We start from the raw sequence: 24,092 nt of genomic DNA, 5'->3' as shown, positions 1-24,092 counted from the left end.
AACCCGCAACCCAGGCATGTGCCCTGACCAGGAATCAAAGAAGCCACCAAGCCACACAGGCTGGGCTAGATATATTGTTTGATGGCTGCATATGTTATTAGAAAATACCAGTTTCAACTCTGTAGTTTACATAGTTGTGATGACAGCTCTTAGCTTTTCTATTGGTTTGACTTGGGCAAGTGACTTCTTTTGAATTGTTGTTTGGAAAAGAGATAATTGTATCTGTTCCCAGAGGTTTTGGGAGGGTTAAATGAGACCTCGTACAATCAATATATAGTTGTCACCTGAGACCTGGCTGTTTGTAGGAAAAGGTGATTTCCTTTTAAGACCATCAAACTTGGGATGAATATTCTCTTTCTTGACAGCTACCTATTTTGAGCCCAGGGGAAAGTATATTCAATTACTCAGGTGGATGTAATATTCTATTTTTGTAATGTGCAAAGACGCAATCTATAACCCAACTGGGAGTGAGTTTTATTATCTGTTTCCTCTTATAAATATTGGAATTATTCAATAAGTAGTTTTTGAGTGCTAAAAAATGGTAGCATTAATATAATTTCCTTTCAATTTTGAAATATAAAGTAGAAATATAAAGTAATCATAATAAAGCACACTATAAATTAAGGTGTTAACACAACATCAACACAACATTTGAATGTAGCTGTGTAAACTGACATACAGACTGCAGGGATATATGATCAACTCTACAACAAAGGCATTTTATTTTATTTATTCTTTGTCCCTTGCATCATTTTGTAAGTCTGTAGGTGGCTTATAGAAAAGCTGTGGACTACATCAAACATTATTTGGTTAGAAGCCAGTTTATCTGGCAGATCTAGCTGTCTTTGGGTCTATAATTCTAATGTTTATATTGTTTTCACAAACTTTCAAAACTCCACGACAAATCTTGCCTTTTAATTTCTTCATGGTTAAACTCAACAGTGAAAAAAGCGGTTACACAGTTAATTGTCAGTGACATGTTTTGGCCACTATATCCACTTTTCATCTGCCCACATTTAATGGGGGGCCTCTGAACTGAAGTAAGCAAGCCCTGGGGAGCTGTGATAAACTTCACAGAGAAGACAGATCGGTGATACATGGAGCAGTTTAGCCATAATGGTGCTGTCCTCAGGCTAAGTGGTGACGCTATTTTTAGCCTCGACCAGGACCCAGAGAGGAGTTCTTCCTGGGGCAGGAGAGGGAGTCTGCACTGTTTTTGTTTGCTTGTTTGTTTTTCTCCTTTGTCTCCCTTCACTATCTTTTCTTCATACCTTCTCTCCCCGCCCCATCACCGCCTCCCCCCCCCCCAACCCCCCCCCAGTAAATCACACTTGAATTTAAATATTAGCTTTAGAATGTATTCCAGGACCAAATGTAAGTGATTTTTACACTTGTCTTCTATTGGAGGATAGTCTAGCATTGCTGTACTTTATTACTGTTGATCATTAGGATCTTAATAATAATAACATTAATTATCATGGCTATAATGGCTTAGGTTTAGCAAACATTGGGTATGTGCTAGATTCTCTACTGGACATTTTATTTGGGTTCTAAAGTGATCCGGTGAATAATGTTACTATTAGCCCTATTACATGGAAGAAGAAACAGGTTTTAAGAGGTTAAAATGTAAAGCAGCATTTATCAAAAACTAACTAAAGACCACTTCCTCCTCTTTGAGATCTGGTATATCTTTTTTGAGGTTACCCATTATATAACGGAAGAAGTACAAAAAATATGTATCTATAGCATGTACCATGATGTTTCTAAATTACCCAAGTATTTACTGAAACTATTGAGTAGCCCTAAAATGGAAATATGACTAATCGTTATTAATAAGTACATTTAGCGGAGTTAAATATTGAGTGTAGTTACACCACACCATTAGATACACAGATGTGTTAAGTGAGTCTAGTTTGTCTTCATCTGGGTGAAACAGACACATACAGTTAAACTGTAATGTGGATCAGAGTGTGATAGCTGCTATAATTCACAGGGAAACCACAATGGGAGTATGAAGAATGCAGTGATTGATTTTTTACTGGCAGGATTGGAAAGGCTATAGAGTTGTCCTACTGTTTCTGGATTTAACTGATCCTGTTGCAGCTTGCAATTCTAAATTAGTTCTAATAGTCATGACTACATAATTTTGTAACATAATAGGTGTTGTAGGCCATCTGAGCATGTGGTACATACACCTTCCTGGTCAATGGTAAATAAACTATATTTTTAATCTTCTTAGAGATACTAAGAATATAATGCTTTTAAGGTAGCATATTAATTCATGGTTTCCTGTGGTATTTGATGTTCACTTTTTGATGATTCCGCTAAAATAGAGATAGCTGTCTTCATTGTATATATTTCACATATTGTTGAATATATAAAGCAATAGTTTTTATATCTCAGAAGTAATGTCACATCTTATTCTCTTTTTTATCATCAAGCACAGCGGTTCTCAGAGACCCATAGGTTGAGAACCGCTAGCAGGGTTGCCTAAGACCATTGATATTTACATTACGATTAATAACAGTAGCAAAATTACAGTTATGAAGTACCATGTTTCCCCGAAAATAAGACATCTTCCGAAAATAAGACCTACTTGCAGGTTTCCTTCTGAGTGAAATATAAGGCATCTCCCCGAAAATAAGGCTCCCCCCCCCCCCCCCCCAGGATAAACATGAGAGATTTGGTCCACTGATTCTGAAAGAAATGGAGTCACAAGAAATTCACCAGGAAATTCAGGAATTGGATTGTTAATGATGATGTTCCAGAAGATGATGACATGATTGTCATTGAATAAATGAGTAAATTCTTGATACTATAGGATTTACAGTTTGTCTGGTTTGTGTTGACAACTACTGTTCTACCGTCCTGTATACAGGTAATAAATTTCCTTTATTTTCAATTAACAATAAATGTGTACTGTATTCTTCTTCATGAAAAAATAAGACATCCCCTGAAAATAAGACCTAGCACATCTTTGGGAGCAAAAATTAATATACCGTATTTTTCGGTGTATAAGATGACCCCCTAATTTTAGTTAAAACATAGGTTTAGGCCTATATTCGCTGTATAAGACTACCCCCCCCACTTCCGAGGCAACACCAGTTCTTTTTTTAATGCATAAAAAGCTTGCTCAGATTGGCCAGAGTCAGAGAGGCGGTCTATTAAAAAAAGAACTGGTGTTGCCTACGACTAATATAGGCCTAAACCTATGTTTTAACTGTAAAATTAGTGGGTGTCTTATACGCCGGAAAATACAGTAAGACACTGTCTTATTTTTGGGGAAATAGGGGAGTAACAAAAATAATTTTATGGTTGGGGGTCACTACAACATGAGGAACTGTATTAAAGGGTCGTGGCATTAGAAAGGTTTAGAATCACTGATCTAGCATTTAGCATAGCACCTGTCTGATAGAAGTGAATGATCACTGAATGTGAATTAGTATTAAAATGTGGAGATGGAAACATAGGTTCAGTCTTCATTATGTATTTCTTGCTTTGGGTTTAGTCTTCATATTCTTTAAAAATGTTTTTATTGATTTTAGAGAGGAAGAGAGAAGGAGAGAGGGAGAGAGAGAGAGAAACATCAATTGATTGACTGCTGCCTGCATGCCCCCCACTGGGCACTGAGCCTGAAATCAGGGTATGTGTGCTTGACTGGAATCGAACACAAGTCCACAGGCCAAACCAGCTAGGGCAGTCTTCATATTCTCCCCCCTCCCTAAACTTTAATTGTGCCATTCACTGCACTAGTTTAAAACCCCAGCTGTTTTCTCATTACTACTTGAAAGATGAAGTCCAATTTTGTGCATGGCCTAATGCCCACTTCATAATGTGACCTGCCTCAGCTTAGCCTCAGACTTCTCAAGGGACATATCCCCCCTTGAAGATGTAACCATTTCACTTGTATGCATTCTTCACTCCCACTTGAAATACCTTCCTCTTTACTTCCAGTGAAAGCACTTTTTACCCTCTTGTAAACGTTCACTCACTTATATGATTCTTCAGAACTTCTTGAAGGTGGGAATTTCTGCCTTGCTATATTTATATAGATCATCTTTAAAATACCAGTGTCTTTCTCATAGTAAGTAGATAAAAAAAAAAAATGCTTGTCTAATAGCTGTGTGCTCTCTCAGAGTCCTGCACACAATTTTTTATGCACATTAAGTATAAAGAATCTTTTAGTAAAAGATGCAGTGCAAAGTCAGACATTAATTTTAACATGTAGTATAATATGTATTATATTCCCAGGAGTTTGGACTGTTTTAGATACATCAACTTACTTTCATACTGACGCATTGTACACTAGCATCAGTAAAAATGACTGTGTTTGTTTTCTATTGCTGCTGTAACATTACCACAGATAGGCAGGCTGAAAACAACCCACATTTATTGTCTGCAGTTCTGGAAGTCAGAGTCTGAAGTAGGCTTTATGAGGGAGAGCCACTGTGTTTGCCGGCTGCTTTCCTGCTGGAGGCTCCAGGGAGGACACCGCCTTGACTCTCGAAGCAGTCCTGGGCTTGTGGCTTCCCTCCAGCGGTTGCACCACTGATGTTGGTTTCCTCCAGTGATGGCTTCTTCTCTCACCCCCTGCCTCTCTTTTCTCCTGTAACTCTTGTGATGACACCAGTCTCGCCGGGATAATCCAGGATAATCTCAGCCATCTCCAGACCCTTAATTTAATTACACCCACAGAGTCCCTTTTGCCATGTAAAGTCTTGGGGAATAGGACATGGATGTTGTTGACGGGGGACATTATTTTGCCTACTCCATTGGTTAAATGCTCTTAACATTTTATTTGTTTTTCTAAACAGTGAGCCAAGCAAAAAAAATATTGTAGTAATGGACAGAAAGAATAGACTGATGGATGTGTTCTAAGCAACTTCAAGTGAAGTTACTTATCAATTAATACCAAGTTTCAGACGTAGTGAGTGGTTTATAATTTCTATTAAGGACTCTTCATACCAACCTTATTATTTTGTAAAATTAATATGATATTTTTTGAGCAAACAGTATGGTTTGCATGGGAGAAAGAACAAAAGATTGAAAGATCAAGCATATTCAGGATGATGACAAAGTATTAAATAGGAACTGCTAAAAGAAAAAAAATATAAGTTCTATCACAATACTAGCCTGAAGTGAATAAAAATCAGCATACATACATAAGAACTAAGTCTTTTTTTTTATAAAGTTTAGTATAAAGATATTTAGATGTTGCAAATTTTACTTGAAGTTTCATCAAGAAACTGGAATTATCTCTTGGATGAGGAATAAGGCACTTTTTTGTTGTTGTTGAGATTTTCTCTATGGCAAACATTTATAGGATTTTCAAAGAGAAACATCAATAGTTTTGTTGCTAGAGCTTATCATCAGCTGCAGCAGCTAAGCTCTTTGTTCTCAAAATATATGGTGCACACAACACCATAAAACCAAGTATTAAACCTTTGGCACTAAAAAAATGTAGCTCTTCATTTAAATGATCTTAAACCATAAATACTTTTTATCTCATATCATGCTCCCTTTTTACTATACAAGTACATAATTGTAAGAAGTGATTTCTACATTTTGTATACCATGAGTCTAAGGGAATTGGATTAGACACTGTTTATCTGTAGTGGATGAGGTTAACATTAAACTGTTACAAAAAATAAGTGAAGAGCCATGCCATATTCTGGGATGAAAGTCTTAACATTGTAAAGGTTTTCCGTAACGTTTTATTGCCTGTAACTTGAATTTTCAGTGTTATATGGCCTGTGTGTCCTTGCCTCTTAGACCCACTATTGGTAGAGAATTTAGCTACCCGTCTGCTGGCTATGCTTCCTACACGATGGGTGTTCTGGTGGACAGTGATTGGATTTGCCCCTTTCTATACATCTAGGTTGGCGCCTTTGCATTTTAAAATTTCAGATATTTGCAAGTGACTAGAGTTTTGTTAAGGTGGGTATTTCAGGAGCAGCTAATATTCAAAGACAAAGTTAATGAAATGTTTCTAGGGAAAACAACATAAACATTGCTTCAATTAATTATTTGGAAATTTTTTTTTTTACAATAGTCGGATTAATAGAGATGCTTTTTTGTTTTATTCTTTTTTTTAAAAATAGATTTTTACTGATTTCAGAAAGAAAGAGAGAAAGGGAGAGAGATATATAGAAACACCAATAATGAGAAAGAACCATTGATTGGCTGCCTCCTGCATGCCCACCTTAGGCATGTGCCCTTGACTGGAATTGAACCTGGGACCCTTCAGTCTGCAGGCCAAAGCTCTATTCACTGAGCCAAACCAGCTAGGGCATGTTTTATTTTTTATGAGTTATAAGTTCCTAATAATTCCTAGAAAATCTAATTAATGGAATATGTGCTTCAAGAGGAAGGCTTGACTGTGAAAATTAAAAGGTGGAAGTTGTCTTTTGAAAGGGCAATTATTCATCACTTTAGTTATTGGATAAAGCAAGTGATAAAAAGTTTATAATGTTGAGAAATTAGGGTGTGATTGTAGGGTCCGCAGGTCTTCCCCCCCCCCCCCCCCCCCCCTCATATTAGTTTAGCTTTTTTGAGTATCACCTAGGCTTACAACATTTTCTCCACATTACAATAATAGCAGGTATAGTTTCTCTAAAATAGTTTAGAAAGACTTTAAAAAAAAGAAATGGGTTTATTAATGATTTTAAGCACATCTCTACTCTTTAGGCAGCCCTCTGCTAGTAACCAGGAAGAGTTACAGGCATCTCCAAATATTTCACAGGGAATAACAGTGACTTCTCACTGAGGTCAGGGCACTTAACAGCAGCCTGCTCAGTTTTTTTTTTTTTTGAATTAGCTGCTACTGGTGAGTTAGCTATTCTCTGAGAAGCAGTTATCCACTGGAGAACTGCCAGACTTTTTACAACATCAGCAACTTTTTAGTGTACTACATTTGAAAAGTTGTATGTTGGTTTTTTGTGGAGGGGCTAGAAATAACCCCACATTTTTAAAATTTTTTTTTACTGTCTGTAATGAGCCTATAACTTAAAGGAATCTGCTCCTAGGTGATAAACTGGACACAAGGAATGTGTACACTGTAGCCAACTGATTATAGATGAAAACCCCCCCACTATATTTTACACCCTTCTGTTTTGAAATAGCTTCAGACTTACAGAAACATTGAAAAACATTACAAAAAAATTTCTCTTGCCCAGATTTCCCATTTTTTAACACTTTTACCAAATTTGCTTACAATTCTCTCTTCATAAATTTTACATATTTTAAAAAAATACAGTTTTATTGATATCAGAGAGGAAAGGAGAGGGAGAAAGAGATAGAAACATCAATGATGAGAGAGAATCATTGATAGACTGCCTCCTGCACACCCCCTACTGGGGATGGAGCCTACAACCCGGGCATGTGCCCTTGACTGGAATCAAACCCAGGATCCTTCAGTCCGCAGGCCAACGCTGTATCTACTGAGCCAAACCAAGTAGGGCATAATTCTTACATATTTTTAATGAATTTTTTGAACTATTAGATAACGAGTTGCAGATGTGATCTTCTACTACTAGCTCTGTTAGTACGTAAGTGGGCTTTTCCTAAAAACAAAGACACTCATATTACCACAGTGCTACCATCAAAATTAGGAGGGGAACACTGATCTATTAGTACCATTTAATCCACAGGCCCCACTCAGATTTAGTCAATGACCTCCATGATACCCTTCACAGGTACAGGATTTATATCCAATTCATTTGTTTATTTATCTCTAGTCTCCTTCAATCTAGAATCATTCCTTAGTCTTTCCTCCCCTTTCATGATCTCAACTAGTGTCCCAATGCATGGATTCATGCACATTGAAAGGAAATGAATTAAAAGAAATATTTTAATATCGTTATTCACCCTTTCTCAGATTCATGATTGACAATGACAGACTGAAACACATGCATGTGATTGGCGCCAGCGAGAGCTTAATATGTATCGTGCATGTGCCAATCAGCCTAGCCTTTTATATGTAAAGGATAAACTTGCTTAATTAGTCCTGCTTTCTGATGTCTCTAAACTTTTTTCACCCCAGTTAAGCACTCCAACTTCTCTTTCAGGTAATTGTTAGCAACACAGCAGTAAATATCAACACAAAGCAGATTATTATTATAGATCATGCAGGGAGAACAAAGGGTAAAACATTTAACTGCTGTGTTTGACCATATTCTGTGCAGGGAGAAAGCCTGAAGTCATTTTCAGGGTCCACCATAGCTTACTTCTTTTTCAGTCAGGTCAAGTTTCTAAACTTTCTAAATCTCCATTTTTTGGCTAATGAAAAGAAAATAGGATTCTACTGAGTCTCCTATCTACCTACTCCAGGACTTCTGTGAGGATCAAATGAGATTAGGCACGGGAAAATACTTCACAGACATTCGGTTAAAGTGTAAAATATTTGCACATGGCTATAAAGCAAGTTGTGTTCCTGGGCTGAAGAAACTGTAAGGAGGCTAGTTACTAGGGAGAGGAAGTCAGGTGTTGCTATGTGATCTCATTACTCGACACCCACACCTACCATTTCTGAGCTGGGCTGGGCTGTGGGCTGCATTTTATGCCATGGGGTCTCTGCAGCACTGGCTGTGATTTGGTGGGGTGTCACTCTGGAATGGTGGTGGGGCCTGTGTCTCACTTGGGGGAAGCTAAGTGTTGTTTTGTTGGCACCAGGTCCGCTGTGTCATTTCTTTGTAAGTGGCCAGTGCGCATCATGGCATCTCCTATTTTGAGGATCTGCCTCCTGGTGGTCAATACTTGTCATAGCTACCAGTCAGATGGTCGGAGATACACCTAGAATATTAGCCTTTTATATATATAGATTAGGGTATGACTTTTGAGAAGAAATACCACAGATGTGTGTCCTTCTCAGTGCATCATATCAGCAGGGATATGATGTTTTGTCCCATTACTGGTGATGTTAACTTTTTAAAATATTGAAATGTAATTGGCATACAACCTTCTATGGTGATGCTAACTTTTATCACTTTGTTAAGATGGTGTCTACCATGTTTCTCAAGTGTAACGTAATGAGGCCTGGCTGGTGTGGCTCAGTGGTTGATCATCCATGGATGACTTTCTCTCATCATTAATGTTTCTATCTTTCCCTCTCCCTCCCTCTCCCAAATCAATCAAAACATATTTTATAAAAAAAGTTAATGAGATTTTGTACTGATAGATTAATAATAAATTAGTATTTGTGAGGAGGTACTTTCAAACTTTTACCCATCATTAGCATTCATTGATGATTCTTGCCCAAATCTATTATTACTATGATGGTGGTGAAATGGTAATTTTTTTGATTCCTTAATAACTGAAAATATTATTTTGAAATGCCTATATGTGCAAGTCTATGTCTCCTTCTACGTTCTGTTTCTGCAACATAAATAGCATGGACCCTTAGTCTAATACAGATTCAGGCACATTATAGATATTCAATAATTATCTAATTAATTGGACGACAAGGCAAGAGAATCTGTCTACTTCAGCCCTAACCAGTTTGGCTCAGTGACTAGAGCATCGGTCTGCAGACTGAAGGGTCCCAGGTTTGATTCTGTCAAGGGCATGTACCTTAGTTGCAGGCACATTCCCAGGAGGGAGTGTGCAGGAGGCAGCTGATCGATGTTTCTCTCTCATCGATGTTTCTAATTCTCTGTCGCTCTCCCTTTTTCTCTGTAAGAAATCAATAAAATATATTTTAAAAAAGAACCTGCCTACTTCTAACTATTGGCAAATAGTTCCTTAAGAAAGATCTTTGATAACAAGTGTGAAACATAAAATTCCTTTTATTTATTTTTATCATGACATCTATTCCCTAACCCTGATCATTAATCAAGTTCATTTAGAAAATTTAGAAAAATGCACCGAAACTTTCCTAGAATCCAACCATCCATATGCTTGATAGACAAATGCCATCTGTTTTCTTGTTTCTTGAGAATGAAAATTACACAGAAACAAAGAACCAACACTCAGATTGCTCATAATTTTGTATATTATACAAATTATTATACAAATCAACTAGCAAATTCCTAATTTCTAGATCATCTTCTGTAATTAATTAGAAGTATTGAATAAAGCTGTTGAAAGGCCTTGTTCCCCTTTTATTCTCTCTGGGAAGACCCAGAAATAGCTTAGCTTAAGCTTGCCATAGGTGTTCATTTGCTGGGGTCCCCTCATGAGCTGAGTTTGAGTTCAGTTCATTTGAAGCCACAAGGCTTAACTTTCACTTTGTCTTTACGTGAGAAGCAGCAAAGACATCCTCAGCCATGGTGGTGGGTTGTGTGGAGTCAGGCAGGAAGGCAAGTGTGAGCAAACACACCTCAGGAAGGAGCTAGCTGCTTTATGGAAAGGAGGAGGGCGGGGAGAGTCAGGTGTTGTGCCGGGGGAGGACGCCGAGGGGAGCACGTGTTCATATCCACACATCAGTGGGAAGTAAAAGAATGAAAGATTCAAAGCAGAAATGGCCATCAGCACCTATGTGACATTTTGTAAGTGGTGGTTTCTCCATCTGCCTGCTGATGAACTGGAGTGGAAACTGGTGTGAAGCAGCTCCCTTACCGTATTTTCCGGCGTATAAGACGACCCCCTAATTTTACAGATAAAAAATATGTTTAGGCCTATATTCACTGTATAAGACTACCTCCCACTTCTGAGGCAACACCAGTTCTTTTTTAATAGACCGCCTTCTGACTCTGGCCAATCTGAGCAGGCTTTTTACTAGAACACAGTGTAGCTTCGGGTACAGAACATGTATAATTTGCATGCATAAAAAGCCTGCTTGGATTGGCTGAGTTAGAGAGGCGGTCCTAGCAGCCTTGCAGTGATTGGTGCGGGATCGAGTTGGAAAATTCATTTAGCAGCATATCCAGACGATTTTCGAGTTGGAAAATTCGTTTAGCGACATATCCAGACGATTTTCGGGATATACTCGGTGTATAAGACGACCCCCGATTTTTCGGTTGACTTTTTTTCGTTTCAAAAGTCGTCTTATATGCCGGAAAATACGGTAACCAGAGCAGCCTTTGCCTGACCTTTTCCCCAGGTAGACTGGGTCCTCATTCTGCTTCCTGAATTCCAGTGGTGACCCTTTGGGTATGTGTGGAAAGAAGAGGGGGCTGTAAGAAAGAAAAGAGGTGTTGGAGTGTGTCCTTGGGATGAAGAGGGAGCAGGGCAGAGACTACCTTGAGAAATGGCCTATTTAATTTAGAATTCACCAAATTCACTGACTTAATTTCAAAGCAACGAGACAATGCTAAATTAAACTGCCGAGTAGAAATGAGACAATGCTAAACGTTTCAAGAGTAGAAAGTTGTCAGCCTGTGATTCGCCGTGAAAAAGGAATGTCCTCTAACGTAAAGTGTCATTTTTGTCATCTCTTTATTCAGATTACAGAATACATTTTATAATGTCCAGTTACAGAGTGAATCTATAGTAAGGTATAAGTGCAAATGCTGAAAGAATATTTTGGGTAAACTTGGATTCCCACAGGGTCATATATATTTGTCACAGTTTTATTGCATGAAGTTCACCAGGATGCTTTCTGTAGTAAATAAATAAATTTTCCTGTTCTGTCCTTGTCTGGAAATATTGCTCATTCTACGTAGACTAACTCAAGTTTTCCACCTTTTCCATGTGGCTATTTTTGGAATACTTTATTATGACGATTACAAAATTAATCTAAAAATCTATTCATTCTATTCAAGTTCTTTAGGAGTCCTTTGTGATCTGAAAGTCCTATGGGTTCTCAGACTGAGGTTTTTCTAAGTTCCTCTTTGCATTTCAGTGTTGTCTTTGTCCATTTGTGTGGCTCTAAGGTAGGGGTGTCGAACTCAATCAGAGAAGGGGCCAAAATCTAAAATCCAGCCTAAATCGCGGGCCGAATGGTTTACTGAACAGTCATAAACTGTCATTGTGATGGAAACGCAGCGGAGTGCAGTGATGACAGTGCGGTGCGGGCCACATTGCAAGGCCTGGCGGGACGGATTTGGCCCGCGGGCCTTGTGTTTGACACATGTGCAGAGTCTAAGGTGTTATAGCCTGGGCGGCTTACAAACAACAGAAGCCTTTTACTCACTTGGCTGGGAAGTCCAAGATGAAGGCACTGGCAGTTTCACTGTCTTGGGGCGGTGGTGGTGGTGGGGCACTTTCGGGTTCATAGATTCTTCTTGGTTCTGTCTACCTCACAGAAGGCGAGAGTGAGCTCTCTGGAATCTCTAATCCCATAATCCCATTCATCTTCTCACTGAAAGTCGGCCTCTAAAGACCAAAGTCGTTGAGGGTGGAAACAGGAAGCCATAGGAAATGTGTGACGAAGGGATTCTTCGTGACAGCTCGCATTCTCCTATCTACCTCCCCCTGTGTCTGCCCTGAAGATGTTTGTCTCGAGCGTTGGTCCCAGAAGGCACCGGGTTTTGTAATATTGCCTCAGAAGCAGGTGACTCCATTTCAAAACGGACAAATGAGCTAGTCCAGGGAATTATGCCACCAAAATCCATTTCAGAAGAAAATTGTTCCTTGATATAATAGATTTATCTATTATATTTTCGTTTCTGTTATGTTCAATCCCTGATTCTATACCTAGGGTCTTTTAGCTTATCAAAGGATTGTTTTTATTCAGAGAGCTAAATGAAATCATTATGTATTAATTCCAGACTTACTTGCTTTTCAATAAAAATTTTATATAGAATCAGTTCAGTGAATGCCACACCAGTTTTCCAGTATTTATTATTATATACATAATTTTTTAAAGTAAGGTTGGAGCAGAAACATGGGGGGGTGGGGATGGTATACAAAATGTGAAATTTTTCATAGGTAAATTTTCAGTTTTTTTTAATCTTTAAAAATCTGCTTTGATGGTTCCCATTGGAAATTGGTGACGAATGTGCAAAATAGATACATGTTTGTGATCTGTCTCTTGAGATGAAGCATATATACTGTAATGGGAGAGCTTTGTTTGCTTTATTTCTTGCTTTCCCCCCCAAAAAACCTTAATAAACACACACACCCCAAATACAGAAGTACCCCAGTAATTCTTGTAGAGAATACCAGTTATTAAATTCCAAGTTCTATATAATTTTACACCAAGTGTTAAGTACTTACTCCCTGACTTTATTTTTATGGTTCATGCTTGTACAATCTAATCCTTATTTCACCCTTCTTCCTGTTGATAAATTGTTAGAGGACTGTTTCCCAAAGTACATTAGAAATGGATGAATAATTTACTAAATTAATTATCATTAGAAAAGTAATTTAGCATTTTCTTTTTACTTTTCTAACCAGCACAGTAAAGCGAACAGACATGTGCAGTATGTTTTAAAGGTTTTTTTTAGTTAGAGCGTGAGTAAAGCACTGGTGGAAATGCTGAAGTGGATGCAAAGATGAGTGAGACCAGTGAGGAGAGTGGTGTCGATGAGTAAGTAATTGGAGAGAGTGAATGTAGGACTAATGTACGACCCCAGTGAGGTATGAACACAGGAGAAAACCAGACTCAAGCTCCAGGAGTGTAAGGCTTATGACCTGCCCTCAAAATTCTGTTTTAATGATGCTGGTGTACATGGGTACTTAAAAGTTAGTGTTTTGTAGATATTTATGTTTTCTGCTTTTGCTTAAAGATTTTTTTTTTTAGTATATTTTATTGATTTTTTACAGAGAGGAAGGGAGAGAGATAGAGAGCTAGAAACGTCTACGAGAGAGAAATATCGACCAGCTGCCTCTTGCACACCTCCTATTGGGGATGTGCCTGCAACCAAGGTACATGCCCTTGACCGGAATCGAACCTGGGACCTTTCAGTCCACAGACCGACGCTCTACCACTGAGCCAAACCGGTTTCGGCATTGCTTAAAGATTTTTGATCTGGGATATTTTCCATTTCATGAGGTTTTTGGAGATTAAAACTCTTTTGTAGTAATTACCAGACATTGGACTGTGCAAGACGGCTTCCGAGCCTGAATAGGTGTTTGTTCCATCAGGTGAGAAGTTGAACCAGCACTTCTTACTTGATGAATACTTCCTAGAATTTCATATTAGTGTTGCTAGGAAATTAATTTATTTTATTCTAGAGAGAAAGGAAGAGAAAGGGAGAGAAAGATAGAAAGATAAAAACATTGATGAGAGAAAAACATCCATCGACTGCCTCCTGCACACACTCCACTGGGGATCAAGCCTGCAGCCCGGGCATGTGCCCTGACCGGGAACTGAACTGTGTCCTCTTGGTTCATAGGTCGATGCTCAACCACTGAGCCCCGCCAGCCGGGCTAAAATTAATTATTATTGAGAGAGAATAAGACCTGTGTTATAAAAATAAAGCAAGGAATTATACTAGAAAGGCCTTCAACTAGAGACTCAACAGAAAATGTAGCTGTGGAGTCACTGTATCATGGGAGGTTTTTTTTATAGTCTCATAGAGAAGTCTTTCTTCCTGAGCCTTCAGTACCGAGGATCAGTAGAATAATTAATATCTGGAATTGATTGATGTCTTCACCTGCTTGGGTTTGCTTCCCTCCACCTTGGTTATTCAATCTCCTTTCTTTTTACTGACTTAAAATGTTTTTTTTAAAGAGAAAACTCTCTCTTTCTTAAATATAACTTCTGTAGCAAGGAAGTAGCCCTAACAAACGCCCTCTTGTTAAAAACAGTGCTTCCTGTATTTTTACTGCTGTAATAACTGGGGGAAATATACATGTGTTATTGTGCCACATTCTTTTGGAAATAAGTTATATGGAAATTTACTCACATACTTACCTGCAACTTAATAACTTAGCAAAGAAAACTTAAATATATCCATATCTAGCTATATAAATTAAGTGTTAACAGATTATATTACTGTAAAATTGTAGCTACTTTCTGTTGACTGAGGGCAAATGCCAACTCTCTATTTAGACCTAGTTTGTGATTACTTTGGGCTAATGTTTCTGCTTCCAATTTAGAGTGTTTTGCTTTTTGAAACTTTCCTTCCTAAGATTAGCTTTGGTATAATGCCATTATAATAGGTTTTCCCAGTCAGTTGGGTCATTAGCATGAAATTGGCCTGATTTTTAAAAGTTTAATTTGAGTAAAAACTATAAAGTATATTAAAGTAGAATTGATAAACAGATGGTGATTAGACATACACACAAAAATCAATTTTAAAATCTAAAAGTAGCTGGATACTTGATTTTAGTTTTTTTGTGTGTATAGAAAAATGATCAAATTAAAGGTCTCCTAAATATTCTGTGACATTTAGAAATGCATTGAGTACTTTTCCCCATCAGTCCCAATTTTTATTAGAAGTAATTTTTTCAGCAATTCTTTATATATGTATAAAGTAATTTTTCAGCAATTCTTTATATATATATATATATATATATATATATATATATATATATATATATATATATATATATCAGAGAGAAAAGGAGAGGAAGAGAGAGATAGAAACATCAATAATGAGAGAGAATCATTGATTGGCTGCCTCCTGCACACCCTGTACTGGGGATTGTGCCCATTACCCAGGCATGTGCCCTTGACCGGAATTAAACCCAGGACCCTTCAGTCCAAAGGCTGACACTCTATCCACTGAGTGAAACTGGATAGGACTCAGTGACTCTTTTATTTGAAGGCACGTTACATTGACACTACCTTTACATAAATGCCCAGAGAATATCCTTTCCACAGATTTTTCTGGAACAATTATGAAAGTAACTCAATAAATGAAATAACAGAAGTATAGCAGTTTTTAAAAAGATGGATTTTAATCTTGTGAAGGATTGAATTTTTGAAATAATTTTCTTTGATAATAAAAATTTATAGTAGGAATCCTCAATATTTTAAAATGAACTTCCAATATTTTCTGATTCCAAAATAAATTATTTTTTTAATCTGAATAATTAACCAATTTTTTTGCTTGACACGAATGTGCTTATCGAAGGGAATTTTGAGATGCAGGTAAATGAGATTGTGTCTGGGATTGTTACATGAAGCTTCTCATCTTGGTTATGAGGAAGGAAGGGCATCCAGTAACTCACGGAAGTGCTGGCCTTCTGACTTGAGGCATGAATTATTTTAATTTTTTTCCTTAACACTGTATTTTCTCAGACAGCATCCCAGGGAACTCCACGAGGTCAGGGGACACATTGATTCATCTTTGCTCAGTTCATAATGTGAGTCAGCAACTTTAACCCCTTGGAATAGGTCTGTCATATTACAGTGGGTGACATTTAAAATAGCGCCTAGTTCACTCACTTTTTCATTTTAGTGCATAATCTTTGTACCCCATATACCTGTGGGGGGCAGAAAATGCCTTTGTACAATATTGGATGAAATGGAAGAACAAAGAACCTAAGCGATTGATTCTCCCAATGTTAGTGATTAATAAGCTAAATCACAATATTAACTGTAGAACACTTATCTTTTATAGATTTGGAATGTAGTTTCCCTTTGCTAAGAAAGGAAATTCTTACTTGTTTGTAATATTAAAGGAAATGAGGTGCATGTATTTTTCAAGGCTAAAGCTATCTTACTGAAAATAAGATTTGTTAGAGTTCTCTTTGATTAGTCTGTGATATGCTGGTTCAAGTCATGTTTTGCTTCTAAGACTCTACACACACAACCAATAGAGTAACCATGAGTGCTCCTTTGAAGTGTAATTGTTCTTAGCAAAAATAATTATTCTGGAGTTCTTGTTATAGAACAGTTTGTAACAGGAAAGCATGTGTAAATATACTCCAAAGAAAAATTTAGTAACAGAGTTTCCAATCCTACAAGAAAGTCCTGAGGACTCACAACAGGCCCTCAGAGGCTGCAGAGAGGAGTGTGAGCTGACTCCTATCCCTGAGGACTCTTGAGAGCTCAGCTGGGGGATAAGATCACACAGTTCTGGAGACTGGAAAGGGGGTCTTCGAGACCAAAACCAACTGCAGTGATGTTTCCAAGGATGGAGAGATTTATGTGGTCAAAGGGTAAGAAAAGTTTTTGTGGAGAAAGAAAGTGGTTTCTTCCATTGTCATTGTTTCAAGATGTCATTGATATCATCATGAGATTTGCAGAAGCGCCTCAGATACCTGCGGTGTGGTGGTACCACCCGTTGTTGTCCAGTTTATTACTTCTCTGAAGGACACTTGGAAAGCAAATGTGGCAAAGGTTTCCAAGATTTTATTACAGTTCGTTTTGAATATGTAGGTGGGGTTTCTGTTGATAAGCACACATCTAAACTGCGAATGAAGAAAGATGTTTTTGTTTGTTGACCTTGGAGTGTCTAAAGTCAGGCTCTTAATGATAACCAGGTATAAATCTGCTTAAATCATTCCAACTGCTGTGCATTTTGTATTCATTCAGGTTCCATTTTCTAAAGGCCTTCTTTACCTCTTACATGTGCTGCATTTCTTTCTCTAGAATTTGTTCTCTCCTTCTTCCTGACCAATTTCCTGCTTTTATGTTTTCTTGGACTGTTTGTACTCTTTCTGTCTTTTAGGCATTGGCATATTTCACTATATTAGATGTGACTTAAATTATTGTTGGGTAGAATTCACCAGGACCTCACAAGGCATAATTGTGTGAGGTTATTTGAAACTTTTTGTTATGTTGGGTTATGTTCCAGGAGCCTATAATAGTGATCTGCTTATGATTCCTCCTTATTATCTTCTTGAAAATAGAGTATCTGCATTTCAGGTTGCATTAAGTACTTGTAAATGTCTTGCTTATTTGTCTCACCAGATCTTCACTTGAGACCCATGTAGTTTCTGTTACAAAAGGTAGAACACCTACAGGGACATTTTGTTCATTATTTTTTTAAAGTAGCACTCTAAAAAAATTTGTACTTTTTAAGATCTAAAACTAATGCTGACTACATGCTTATGAACATAGTAAATGAACTACATCAGTTTGACTACTTCTACGGCTCTCGGAATTTGCAAGGCTGTGGCGTTGGAAGGCTAGCTGCAGCTGGTCCTCATTCATTTGAACTTCTCTGGGGTCAAGTGTCTCTCAAATAACATAAGTCTCTCTTTTCTTCCACTCCTGTATCCACTGCCCTGCTCAGTGCTCACCCCTTTCCGGAAGCTTTTGGCATTAACTTCTTAGTTTGCCACTGAGGAATTTCTCAGACCGAGGCTCTTTGGCCTATTCTGTCTCTGCCAAAATGTGTAATTTGGATTCTTCAAATACATTCTTCTCTCTCCTCTTTCTTTGCATCTGTTCATGTAGTTTCCTTCCTAATTCTGCCCAGTGAAATCCTGCTTTTCTTTCAAAATCTAGCTCTTATGCCTCTGCCTGCAAGAGGTCTTCTGATCCCTGCAGAAATTGTAATCTGTGCTAGTGGCATCATGTTTTTTAGGGTTTATCATATTTGGTATTCTGTGGCCGTATATGTGAATCTCTCCCCTCTCCTTCCCTGCCCAGGAGAGATGCTGTATCATATAATTTATTTTATATTCCCTATAGCATGCAGCATGGTACCATGCACATAGGAAGCATTCTGTAGAGAGTTTTTTGGATTTAATAAAGTTTGTGAGGCACAAATGTACCAGCACAGATAAGATGGCCACGGCAGGGAGACCACAGTTAGCTATGATGCCTGCTTCTTTCTCATCTTTGAAAGATTATAAATTGTGATAAACCCTTTACTACCATGTGGTGGTTCTCATTCATTTCCTATTGTAATTTAAGAAATACATCTATTAGAATATTTGGAAGATTTTTTTCCTCATTAACATTATTTTAATAGTTTTTTTTTCCCATATAACTTTGGGGTGTGCTTAATCTGAACTAAGATACTTGCCTTTTTTTAGTCTATATTATCTTAAAGCTGGTAATAGACTAATAAATCTAAAAAGTTGGTAAAATCTCTGATCTTAACTAGATACACACTTTTTTTTTTTTTAATGTAGCAATCCAAGCAAAAGAATGTGGGAATGTTGAATGAAACGTCAATTTTTCCCCCCTCCTGTATTGGAATGGGAAGAGGACAGAGTGGTAAAGAGGCCAGATGATTGCTTAAAATCACCCCTTAGATTTCCACAGAACTTGACGAGCAAAATAAGCTCCAGCGAAACTTTCTTAAGCAACTACCTGAAGGAATTGTAAAATTAGCTGCATAGTAAAGGGGCTGCTTAAGTAAAGGTCATATTCAAATTTGAACTACTGTAAAAGTGCCTTGAGTTATTTATAATTAGAATATCCAAATTATAATAGTCAGATTATGAACATTTATGGAGGACCGTGTATTCATGTTATTTGTATTTTTCATTTAATTTAATATTGCTTGAAATACTGTCAAGTAAATATTTAGAAAGCAAGTATTTTATTAAATTTAATTAATTAATCAAAAATTTTGAAGTATAGACAGCTAACATTATATTCATTTCAGTTGTCCAGCACAATGATTCGATATTTGTTTATATTGTAAAGTGATCACCACAATAAGTCAACTTAACGTCCATCACCATACAGACTTGCAGGTATTTCTTTTTGGACCGGTCTATGTGGCTTTATTAGAGAGCCAGGATCACAAAGTACTTAAGAGTTGGCATTGGGCCCTTCAAAGGTGGGTGCATTGTTGACCAGTGTCTGTTGAATTGCATCTGCTGCCTGGCCCAACCAGTCTTCTTTTGCTCCTTTCTGGCCATCTTGGGGATCTGACCTCTTACTTTTCCAGCGTGGGCCAGGGCACCATGGACTTGACCTCCAAGCACGTGTCCGGCTACTTCCAGAGTGGACAGAGCTCCACCCCACGAGGCGCAGGGCAGCCTCATCCTCTAGGGCACATGTGTCAAACACAAGGCCCGCGGGCCAAATCCGTCCCGCCAGGCCTTGCAATGTGGCCCACACCTCGCTGTCATCACTGCACTCCGCTGCGTTTCCATCACAATGACAGTTTATGACTATTCAGTAAACCATTCGGCCCGCGATTTAGGCTGGATTTTAGATTTTGGTCCCTTCTCTGATTGAGGTCGACACCCCTACTCTAGGGCGTGCCTGGTAAGAGCATGACTCGATCTGAAGCGATGCCCTCCAGCGAGGCTACATGAGCCTCGATCTGGGCCACAGTCTCCTGGCCGGTCACCTCGAGGCTATGCAGCTCCTGGGCATGGACAGAAAGCTATTTGTTGGTGACTGACCTGTGGCTTCTCCAGATGTTTTTGTGTGTGATCAGAATATTTAAGATCTAGTCCCTTAGCAACTTTAAAATATGCAATAGAGTAGTATTAATCCTAGTCACCATACTGTACATACATCCCCATTCCTTACTTAATTTGTAACTGGTACAATAGGTATTTGGGAAAGGTTTAAAGGCCACATCTTAGATTAATTAACAAGAAGGTTTGACCTAATAGCTAAATGTATGCCTTTAATTGCTTTTTAGTTTTACTTTTTGCTAGGATTCTCTTCTCCCTTTCTTCACTTGGCAGATTCCTGCTTACCTTCAGGGCCCAGCTCAGATTCCACTTGATCCACGAAACTGTCCCAGATTCATCCCCTTCTGGCACGAGAAGTAATTGTCTCTCCATCTGGATTCTTATTTAGATTGGTTTTTCCACACCTTTCATTACAATTTTCCTTAACGCTCTGACTTCCCAATAGAGCATGAGGATAAATACTCTGGTGTTCTAAGTGTTACCTGTTGGGGCTCAGTGTTGACAGTGACAAAAGCTATCACTCAACTTTGATTGAATTAAAAATTAATTCAAATGAATTTTACTAAATGATTTATAAGTCAGTCTTTGTCAAGTGTAACATTTTAGGATTCCAGGAGAAATATAATTTTTAGTGTTTTTAACAATAATGATGATGATAATAGCAGTAATAAAAATATAGTAGTCAAACATTTATAGGCATTTATTATATTCCATGTGCTATTATATTCCATTTATACACATGCCCATTTAATTTTTGTACCAGCCTATGACGTTGTCAGTGTTATTATCACGTTGACAGATGTGGAAGAGATAACGTGACTTACTCAAGGTCACATTAACTTGTAATTGACAATTTTTGAACATACTGTAGGTCTAACTGATTCTGAGCTTATCTGTCAGCAGAGTTGGAACTGAAAAGTGAACAAAACAAGAAGCCATCTGGGGCATTTATTTACAAGGACTCGTAGCTCACAAATCACAGGAATAAGAATAAATACTGCCAGTTAAAATAGAGTTTCATGTATTAATTCCTACTATGTGAAGGAAGGAGCCACAGTTAAGGCCCGAAGGAGGCTGTATCTTTCAGTGTATGTGTCCCTCTCCCTCTGCCTCATCTCCACTCCTGTTCTCCACAAGTTTAAGGTCTGGCCCGAGATAGGTCTTTGATCCAGCCTGTCCCCCTCCCCTAAGCTAGAAGCAGCATCCTATTCTGAAACTACACAGTGTTTTCATTTTCCTGGCTCTTATTTTCTATCTATGTTATAGAGGATATAGGAGGATAATAAAATGGGATTCTGTTTGAGTTGAGGTCCTAAGTGCCCATCACTCTCATGGTCCAAAGCACAGTGCTGTATCTCCTATGCAGGACTTGCTCAAGGCAGGGTGAGGAACAAGGTTTGGGGATGCCATCTCCAAACCCACCTCCAGCCTGTCGATGAGGCTGCTGAGGCTGAAAGGAGATTTGGAAATAGGAGATGATGAGGCTAGTGTTCCATTAACCCCCCATCCTACTGAGAAGGTGGCAAAGAGAGCTTCGTATGTGTGCCCTGGAGCTTGGGTAGTAAGCGGATGGTGTGTCAGTCATGCCAGAGAAATCTAAAGGGAAGGAGCTGGCTGATACAGCCAGTGACAGAGGAGAGGATGTGGATGGGAAGGAACTGTTCCCCACTGAGGGAGGTGTTCTGTGACATTGTAAGTGACTGTCCAAAGAAGGTGCATTCATGGTTGTCAAGGATGAGCAGTCAGCTTTGATCATCTGCACAGCAAACCGACCAGATATTTGCAGGGTGGTTATGACTTTCGCTGCCCCTTCAGCTCCCCCGAGGGGCTCAGAAGCAGCTGCTTGTCCATTATTAGGAGGCTGGGAGATCTGCTATCTAAGGGAAGAGAGGAAGGGAGCCTGCCCTCCTGCCCCAGACACACTGCAGGCTCTGTGTCTGCAGCAGGCCAGAGCAAGGGGAGGCAATGCTGAACTTTGAATGAAGTCCAAACTTTGGTTTTTACGGGACGGGGTATTTAATTACTGAACTGGGGCTATTTTTAGGGACTTTTTTAATCCAATACCTGGCACACAATTTGGGTCTGTTTTAGATTTAATCCCAGCCAGAGGAAGATGCAGCTTGGCAGAGTAGGTTTCCAGGGGTCCACGAGAAAGGGAAAGACATTGCTTTGTGTTTTTTGTGTATGGCTCTTACAGCGTCCTGAGTCTTATTTTTTTCTCTCCTGAACGTCAAGTTCCTTGGCTGTGGGAGCTTGGAAGTTAGAGGGAAGTAGGTTTTTTGTCATCAGGTCTCAGTTACCTTTGTAAATGATATAGAGCGGAGTACCCATTTGTTCAATGCATATTTATTGAACAAATGCTAGGTTTATAATATTAGGCAAAACGTGATCTTTAAGTAAAAAGAAGTACAGTGATTCCTCTCCCCCACAATCCAAAAATAACTTTTTTATTTTAAGGTAGTTTTAAATTGATGGAAAAGTTACAAAGATAGTGTGGAGACTTCCTACACACTTTCCCAGTTTCCCTTATTGTTAAAATTTTACTTTAGTATGGTGCATTTATCACTCCTAATGAGCCAGCGATTACTTTTCACTTGTACAAATTGTACTTCCTAGGCATGAGATAATACAGGAAAGACTGCCACAGAATTAACTTCAAAGAGTAGCCATTTTGATTTCTTGATCAAGATTTTGTACTTAGTATTTGTTAAGCTTCTTTATGAGTTTGCTTTCTACAAGCAATATGCTTCCTAACTTTAGTTGTAAGTAAAAAAGGAAGTAGTTATGCTTTTCTTTAAGATGATTGAGGAGGAACTTGGTACTTACGTGAGCTGCTGTCTTCCTCAGCCCCGGATGGAGTGCGTCACGTTGCTGCCAGAAATAGTGTGAATTGAAAGTTATGGTTGTTTTTGGTTCAGGTGATTTTGTACAAAACCATAAAATATCAGGAAGCAATCAAGTAAACAATTTTAATCTAAGAAATGTTCCTCTTTCCCTAGCCCAGCCTTTACCAGTATATCTTGGATCCAAACAGTGTGGTCTTCCTCCCAGAATAATTGCAAAGAAAAAAAGCCAACGAATGTAAGGAAAATGCTCAAAGCAAATGAAGTGAAACACACTTGGTTTCTGTACTCCAGAACTGCCTTTGGTGGTCTGTTATTTAATATTTATGTCTTCACAAGCACAGTTTAGCCTTACAGTAAACAATGCTGAGATTAGAAGTACTCTGAATAGGTATGCCTATGTGAAAAATGGCCTAATAAACTTGTGTTTGAAGATGATTTAATCACCTGTCAGGGAAATTTTATCTAGTAATTTTTCTAGTGTCATTGGGACTTTTCCACCATCCCTGCCACCAGGGCTGGTTGCGATTGGATACTTATGTCACTCCAAACTCAGTATATTTAGAATGAATTCAACTGTTTAAGTCTTAACTATTTATCTTGACATCCTCTTTTCAGTTTGTGGCAATAATCCAGTGACCTAGCCCCAAACCTCACATTTTACTTTTGATTATTCCACCCCCCCTTTCTACTTCTGTGTTAAAAAAATCTTCACATTGTTGACTTTGAATGCATTTTTTCTTTCCACTTCCAGCTCTTTGGTTTAAAGCTAGAACACCTCTTATCTGAATTATTGACACAAATCTTAATTGTTCTACCTTCTTTTGTCTTCTGTTCCCAGACACACACCTACTATGCTCCTACTCCTACCAGGCCACACTCACTCTCCACACCCCCTCTACACCCTTCCCACACAGGAAGCAAATGTGCGCATGCCTTTGATTGACCTAACTCGTGGTTAGATTAATGTTCCTAAAGTACTTCCATTCATTTTAGCACAGTTACAAACCTTTTAATGGGTGGCTCCTCATGCTGGTAGGATATTGTCTGGGCTTCTCAGTCCAGCTTTGTAAGCAGTTCACTTTCACCTTTTATTTTGCTTTGTTGAGAACTCTTCCCTCTGTCAGTTCTAGATTTTTGTAC

At 38.4% G+C, this 24,092-nt stretch overlaps 1 protein-coding gene and 1 long non-coding RNA gene across 7 annotated transcripts in view; one reads left to right on the top strand and one right to left on the bottom strand.

Moving 5' to 3' along the window:
- TBC1D4 (TBC1 domain family member 4) overlaps positions 1–24,092 on the top strand; it is a 189,159-nt gene that overhangs the window by 39,110 nt on the left and 125,957 nt on the right. The window lies entirely within an intron of this gene.
- On the bottom strand, positions 19,572–20,089 carry LOC123653261. The gene is made up of 2 exons (XR_006742954.1): positions 19,934–20,089; positions 19,572–19,725 (listed from the first exon to the last, which is right to left on the bottom strand). It is a non-coding gene; the product is annotated as an uncharacterized LOC123653261 (long non-coding RNA).

This window comes from Pipistrellus kuhlii, unplaced genomic scaffold, assembly GCF_014108245.1.
Source record: "Pipistrellus kuhlii isolate mPipKuh1 unplaced genomic scaffold, mPipKuh1.p scaffold_m20_p_3, whole genome shotgun sequence".
Lineage (NCBI taxonomy): Eukaryota > Metazoa > Chordata > Mammalia > Chiroptera > Vespertilionidae > Pipistrellus > Pipistrellus kuhlii.
Note: the sequence above shows the minus strand (reverse complement) of the source record. Positions and strands in the feature narration are given on the sequence as shown.